General features: G+C 39.0%; 1 long non-coding RNA gene across 1 annotated transcript; it reads left to right on the top strand.

Moving 5' to 3' along the window:
* Positions 1-903: 903 nt before the first annotated feature.
* Positions 904-4,531, top strand: LOC127376957 (uncharacterized). The gene is made up of 3 exons (XR_007887591.1): positions 904-1,065; positions 1,178-1,229; positions 1,602-4,531. It is a non-coding gene; the product is annotated as an uncharacterized LOC127376957 (long non-coding RNA).
* Positions 4,532-8,309: the final 3,778 nt, after the last annotated feature.

The following is an 8,309-nucleotide window of genomic DNA, read 5'->3' as shown; positions in this document are numbered from 1 at the left end:
TATTAGGTATGAGGTGTTGCCTTCCACAAAATGAATGAAATAAAATGAAATAAAACTTTAAAAGAAAAAGAGGCTCTCCCTGTCAGCGGAAAAAAAATCCCTTGATTTCCATTAATCATACAACAAACAATAAACAAAAACACCCTTCCTTTTATATTAATCATAATATAAAACATACTCTTTATAAAGCTTTGGGACTCAGTTACTCATAAATCAAATGCAGCTGGAGTCTCTAAACAAACAAACTAAAACACAGGCAAACACTGCAATGAATACTGACTGCATATTTATGTAATAATTCACAGTGGTGCTTGTGACAACAAGCTTGGACCTCCTTATGGCCCCTAAATTATGTTTAGCCTTGCGGAGCAGCTCAGCGTCCATGTTAACCAGCGACTGTGAGCACAGCTGAAGCGGGTCACACATACATTTAGTGTATCCACGCCTCTGAGTACATTAAAAAAATCTCATGGCAAAAGTGAATGTATTTAAAACCAAATTGATGCATTTTTATCAATGCCACCCCCTCTGCTAATAGTTCTTTGTGGTGTAATTACAAGCTATGACCAGCAGATGACAGCAGCAGAGCATCTGTCTCATCCAGCCAACACTGTAAGTCTGAACACAGAAGTAAAAAGAATAGACAAGACAGTTCCTGCTGGGGAGGAGTGGTATAATACCATGTCCAAATCATATAAAAAAACCATAACCCCCTCTGTTTTGGAGTTGTTTTGTCTACATTCACTTGTAACAAGGGACACCACAGTTGTCCTATAAAAGGACTGAGACACACTTTTAGTTGTGTTGGTATCACCTGAGTTCAAATGACATCATTGTCCCTTTAGACGAGTGCTAGGTGTGAACACAGCCTCTGTAACACTGTGAGTGCTGCTAACGAGACTTTTCAGGGTGTAAAGATCTGTGGTAAATCACATAGTTTATTTCTGGACAGACAAAAAGGGGTTTGCAAATGTGGATAGCAGAGGAGGACTGGTTGGACTGATGTTGAACTCAGGGTTGTGTTTACATGGTGCTACTTCAGCAGATCAAGAAGACAGCGGAGAGGTAATTCACAAATCAATCACAGGCACTATTAAAACATACAATAGTCATTTGATTTGGAAAGTGATGCTAATTTCCTTTTCATGAAACAAATCTGGATGGCTGCCACTTGAAGTGTGGTTACCTCTGCTGCCAGCCAGATGTATTCACTTTTATAAAAAGAAAAAGTAAGAAAATCCTTTCAGCTGATGAAAATTGTAATGCCAAATGTGTTTCTGTAATTTATGCCATTGTAACTTAGTATGCTAGGGTGTTACATTCTCTTTGGTTAATACATGCTGGTTATGCATCTTTTTGATATACAGTGTTCTCTTTGGTATCATTTTCTGCCTTTGATAATTCAAATTAGGCATTCCTCCACTCATCCTGATTTTAAAGCACAGGAGCACCGGTGCTATCTCACAGCACAAGCCCAACTGTTCATCCTAACCGGTGTATTTAGGTTAGGTTAGAGAAATAAATAAATAAAACTGTATTGAATTAATTTAGACAATAATAATGTTGTCTTTCTTACCCTCCCTCATAAAACTACCCCTTAGAAGCTTTTCTGTTTTCGGGATGGAAATGATGAACTGAACAGCAACAGAGGACTTCAGTGATCAGCAGCTGAAGTGTCGGAGACCTCAGAAACCACGTCACCCACGATTCCTGTGATGCGAATCATGATTTCTGTGTGATTTCTCCCTCTTTGGTTTTCTGTTTTGATCTCTTCATTCTCCTTAATCTTCACTCTTCTACTTCTACTCCGTTTCTCTCTCTGTCCATATTATATTGGACTGCTAACTTTTTTATTTTCAAATTGAGCGTAAGGGTTAGTAGTAGCAGTCAGTAGCTTGTGTTGCTGCTGTAAGTGTGCTACGATAGTTTGTTCTAACTGTAACTTTTAAAGATAGGGTGTCTCTTGGAGTTGGAACCGGTCAGCTTGACAGCGAGCCTGTTAGTGATAACACTAGCATAGCCTTGTTGGCCCAGAGCCTGGTCTTCAGTCCCCCCTTCTGCTCAGCCCTGTTGGTAGTTCTGTTGGCCTGCGCGCTTCTTCCACATTCGCCAACAGGGTTTAACAATGCACAGCGTTAGTCATGGAGACTCAATTATCAGCTACATTTGATCAGCATCACCAGCCACTGTTTACTGCAGAGTTTCCAACATTGAGGCTAATCTGACGGTGTTGACAGGGGGAGAATCAGGGAACCCAGGCACATGCCACCACCAACTTTAGCATCATCGTAATCCAGGTCGGCATTAATAAGATGAATATGAAGCACTCAGAGATTACAAAACAAAGCCTAGCCAGGATGTTGAATCAGCATCGATTCATTGATTCTGGTCCTTTACCCATGAGGGTTAATAATGAAAAGTACAGTAGGCTTACTACACCGAACTGCTGGCTGGCTCATTACTATAGTGAGCAGCAGTGGGTGTTTGTACAAGTATTTTCTCGTTTTCAGATCTCCTTTGAGCAGTTATGAGCTGCGGTATCAGAAGCTCTAATCGATCTGAAATCTCTTCTATCTGTTCAATTTCTGTGTCACAGACATTACCTCACCGATCGGCTGTGATGTCATCCCATCCCTCTCCCTCCCTGAGGTCTTTTCTCCCTCTCGCTCGATCTGACTCTCGTCGTCTTTTTCCTTCTCTATTTGGCTCTGTCTCTCATCGCACCTCTGCTTCTCCTTCCTCCTCCGTCTCTCTCTCTCCATCGTCTTTCTGTCTGTCTCCCTCCCCCAGTGGTTACAGTGCAGCAGCAGAAACAGAGCACACACATTTTAAGATACGTGCCTGCAAGTCTGTATACAGCATATTCATACAAATGCAGTATGCGTGCATATGGAAACACATACTGAAATTTACATGCACAAAGACACAAGTGCACATGCAAAAATATGCACACGGACTCACACATTGTTACTTAAAGTCATCTATTCTACAGAGCAGCTACCTTAACTGTTCATTCAGAATAAATGTGATGGATGAGGCAGCGTGAAGGTGTAGAAAGTCAGCAAGGGCATCATTTTCATTTCAATTTGGGGAGACATCTAACAGTCTTTGCCAATGAGTGTGAAGTGTCCTAATGGGATACGATTACAGTGTGAAATACACTGAATAGTGTCACTTAACGTGACATGCTGAGGTGAACAGTATGTTGAGAAACACAAGATACAGTAGCTATGATTCTGATTGACATACAGTTAATAAAAAATAAAATCTACATTTGTGTTAGCGTACTTTAAGAATGAAGGTTTCTTGTTTGTATGAGTTGTACTGTAATGTAATGTAATGCAGTCTAATATATTTGTTGTACAAGAAAAATGCAAAGATACAGATTCACAGCCTCTTTGTTACTTTACGAGCTACATCAGCTCTCATCCCGAAGAATAAATTAGAGATGAATTCAGATAAAAACATCAACTGGATCAGAATCAGTCCGTCATGTTTACCAGAGTCATGATGTTAAAAATGACTCTACATTACAAATGCATTACTTTAGTCTGCACGCTGTCATTTGGACTTTATTCAGAAATTCTTCAAATATTTGACTCTCCACAGTAGAAGATAATATGTCCGGTTGCAGTTGCACCTTTGCTTCGTCACACCACTGTGGCCGTACCAATGTCCAGATGTGGAAGAGTCTGTTTTCCAGCTGGCAGATTTCCGGTAAAGCTCTGTGGCATTTATTGTGTATGTTTCATGAGCCTAAAGAATACATTTGCAGTTAATTTAGTTGCTGTACATAGCATTGCATGGTCTATCTTTACAGCTGTAGCATTTAAACAAGAAAAACATCAATAACAAATACATTGTTAAATACAACTTTCATGTTAATTGTTAATAAATACAGACATTTATATACATTCCCATCTGAATCAAAGTTTCACAGTTGAGAGGTTGGCAAGCTAAAATAGACCCAGCTCATAAAGCAGAGAGAAGGGGCGCTCCATTCATGCATCCATTGGTAATTGGCACACTGAGTAGAAGGGCGATGTCAGCAGATGTTCCTCAGCAGCTGCACCTGAACATGACACAGCCTAGTCTTGTAGACACTGAGGCTAGAACAGGGACACAAAAACCAAAGCCAGTATCTAGTGACCATTAGAAGGTTTGCATCAGCACTATCAGCTTGTTTTTAAATTGTTTTTTCTTTTACTTTAGTCTGAAGTCTGCTGTTGCGACTACATATGCCTCTTGATCTTTCAGCATCATTACACTCTCACTGTTTGCTGTCTGTATGGGTATTTGTGTGGCTGAATGTCTTGTCTTGAATGTCTGTCTGAGGTGCTCAGTTCAGCTGTGCGTCTGTGTGTGTTTGCTCTCTTAAAGACAACTGGATACAATGATTTTACATAGCGGTGGATTCAAATGTCACCCCACCTAGAAGCTTTATCTCTCTGCCTCATTATTTTTTATTTGGGTGTAACATTGTGTGTTTTAGCTTATATTTCTGCGCTATGATTCACTGAACATTTGTGTGGGTAATAAAGAAATATTGAGCTGAAAACATAACCTGCCAAGATGTTTTGTTCATCTCATTTGTGAGATCACTATGGAAGAAGAATGCATATCCTTTACTTTGGTAAAAGTAGCAATACCACAATGTACAAATACAACAAGCATTCAAAGTTCAAAATTCTTGAGCTCTATAACAATTTAGTTGATCCTACGTTTTGTGTGCAGAATATGCTTACTCTAGCTGTCAGATAAATCTAGTGAAGTAAAAAGTACAATACCTCTGTCTTAAAAGAAGTAAAGTAGTTGTCATGCAAGCAGCACGATATGTAGATAAATTAACTACAAACCTCTAAAACTGTTATTGAATAAATGTGCAACAATTAGATGTATTTTTCTGATGATATTTCATATTTTTCTTTCCTGATATCAATGAACGTTTCCTACTAACCAGTATAGCAGTACCATCCTGCTGCCCCAAATACTAGATTACCAAATGTGGATCAATCCGCCACTGAAAATAGTCCCCATGCTTCTCCCACTGTTGGAATAATGGTTACTAAAAACTACAATGGCCAGCTGTTTTGGGAAGCCTTTTTAAAAAAAATTAAAATTTGAAAATAGACAATATAGAATAACATCATCTTCCGCAACTCACATGTATTTATCACATTTCTTAATTTTAACCTTACAGTACAGTTTACTTTCCACTCTTTCTCTTGTGTGATTACACTGTATCTTTTTGCTCTAGATCCTATGAAGGTATGACTTCTAGGCCTATATCCTTTGAGACGCTCTAGCAGAGTGCTGTGAAAATAAACCTGAAATGACTCAACCAGAAACTGCATCAGCATGAAATCCAAAAGAAAATAGACATGAGGAGTAGCCAAAGTGTTTGACTGACAAATGATCCCTGGGGATCTCGGTGCAGATACAGCAATGACCCATCGCAGCAAAGATGGAGACAAAATAAAAAATAACACACGGAACTGATATTACCACTTTAAATGCAAATAAAAGAAGGGGCACTTCTTGCCAATCGTTTTTTCCCCAGGCAGACCCTTCCAAAGTTTAGAGTTCCCAACTGTAAATACTTAAGTCAGGAAAAAAAGCGCCTCTCCTCTTTATTGATTGTGGACTCGGGCTTATGCTCTCCCTGAATCGCCCATTTCATTATGCTTTGCTCTCGGTTTATTGGTTTTAAGGCATGAGGCTCCGAGGGGAGACGTGTTTAGCTTATTGCTTTGGCGGGATGAAGCAGCGCTGGCTTATTGCTGGAGACTGGAAGTCCGAGCTGTTTCAGCAGCAGAGGTACACAGACATCTGTACTGTTGTAGACACCAGTGAAACCAGTATAAATTACAGCAGGTATCACTGGCCGCATGGGAAACTCAAAATATTGTCTGTCTTTCTCTGTAAGGCGGCTGTCAGTACGCACAGACTCTTTCAGGATCAGCGGTGAAAATGAAAAAGGGCTACATCCACTGAATGCGAGCAAACCGCCAGTCACTCTTTCCGAAAGCTGAAGCTCAAATGCTTGTTTCGTTGCAAACGCCATATATATTCAATTTCCAACAATAAAAAGCGGCAAATCCTCACATTTTGAAAAGACGGAACCAGACCTATGGCATTTTTGCTTGATAATAATTTATCAAAAGTGATAAAAAATGAACAACAACAACATACTTCCTTAAGCAGTATGTCCAAAATCTCTACTACTTGTGCTCTGCTACAAAGTACAGTAAAGTTTAGTAACATAAAACCAAATCATAAAATCATACTTTGTCCACTTCTTCTTGGTCATATGACCACCATACTGAAGGCATAATTGCAAAAGAATAAGGTTTTGAAAGATTCCAGGAAGTCTTCCATATTTTCAAGTTGATCATGTATTTGACTCTGAAGTGACCGGCCTGGATCTTTAAAGAGATTGCTCTTTCAAAGATCCAACAGTTTTGGAGGAACTGTTGGCAGAAATGGAATATATTATTCATTAGTGTATAATCACCTGAAAATAATAATCTTTATGTTCTTGTTACCTTAGAATGAGCTGTTTTTATCTACAGAGGGAGTGGGTCCTCTTCTATGGAGTCCACCATGTTGAACCACCATGTTTTTACAACAGCCCAGAACGGACAAATCAAAAACTGGCTCTGCAAAATGGCCTTTCGTGGTTTTTGTGACCACTGTAGTTTCTCTACACCCTTGGAAGGTGAGCGGTATTCAGTTGATGGCAATCTGCAACTTCCCTCTAGATGCCACAAAATCCTAAACACTGGTCCTTTAAAGGTCCACTGTGTAACATTTAGGAGGCTCCATTGGCAAAATGGAATATAATATTCATAGCTATGTTTTCATTAGTGTGTAATTACTTGAATATGAGAATCATAGGTCGTCATGCATGACGACCACTATTTTTATATTAATGATTTGAATGACTATGTGGTGTCAGAGGGGTTCTGTCTGTATAAACCTACAAAGAATTGAAACCCAACTCTGCAGTTCCCTCAGCTCTACAAAGCATTTCAGCATTTTCTTTTTTATTGTACGGCACATTTCCTGTAAGGTTCACTCTCAGCGCTCTCATTAACCTCATTTCCAGCAGCAGCAGGCAGCTGTTTTCAGCAAAAACCCCAGTGAAGACAAAGTTAGTGAATAGCTTGTGAAGAAAGTGAAGCAGATATTATTCTCAGGATAAGAAAAAATAAATAAAACAAGCCATGTTACTTTAAGTTTCTCTTTGGATGACACATGCTGTAGACATTTCAAATGGGAGACATTTGAAGTTTATTATGATTAATTATTACCAGCAAATAACAGGGCTGTCTGAAGGAGATAAACATTTTGCACAATATAATCATCAGGAAAAAAAATACAATCAAACATGAGAAAATTACATTTAATTTAGTGTCATGTTATTCCAGCAGCTGTAGAGCCTCAACCCCAGCAGTATTTTTAAGTTGATTGTGATTCTGTGATTATACTGATCATCATCCACTCACCATGTGATTATACTACACTTAAAGAGCCCTGTAATATCTTTTCATTTTCCTCTCCCATTCTGTCTTCTTTTTCTTCTTGTAGTGAAAATCTAATTGTCTTTTCAACCCCATGCCCCTTTTTGTGTCTCTCCCCACCGTTTCCTTCTCCCTCACAATATTTTTCTCACCTTCATTTTCTCTCACTTCATCTCTCTCCTCTGTCTCCAGCCCCTCCATCAGTGATTACACATAACCCTGAAGTAATTAAGCTAAGAACACAGACGGGGATGCGGGTCATAAATAAACAACTGTAAGTGATATTAAACTATCGGGGAGAGCGTTGGCAGGGGGAAACACATCGTCAGGAGTTTTTAAATGAACACTGGCTGAGCAGCACTTCTGACTTCCCACAAATTGTCTCTGAGGCACATGACAGAGTTAAAGAGCCCTTTTCTGATTTTGTTGAGGATTATCAAGCCTTGTAGATGATTCAAAGCCTTTTCATTTGCATCAGAATATCCTTACTGGTTTTATGCTTAATACCTTGATGGAGAAAATAAATGAATAAAATAAAAATAAAAACACATGCATGACTTAGATATGCCAACTTCAAAGAGAGAAAATAAAGAGTTTTAAAATGGGCTTATCTTGAGCATTGTCATTTATTTGGACACTCAAAACAACCTTCTTATCCCTCCTGACAAGCAATGTGGTTGGATTTACAAAGCATGTGCCAAAGAGGTGTTTTATATATGTAAAAACTGATTTATATCAAATTCCCAAGCTGAACTCAGTGGACTAAATCAGCAATGTCACTAACAG

Source organism: Dicentrarchus labrax, unplaced genomic scaffold, assembly GCF_905237075.1.
Source record: "Dicentrarchus labrax unplaced genomic scaffold, dlabrax2021, whole genome shotgun sequence".
Taxonomy (NCBI): Eukaryota; Metazoa; Chordata; class Actinopteri; family Moronidae; genus Dicentrarchus; species Dicentrarchus labrax.
This window is presented reverse-complemented; position numbering and strand designations above follow the sequence as displayed.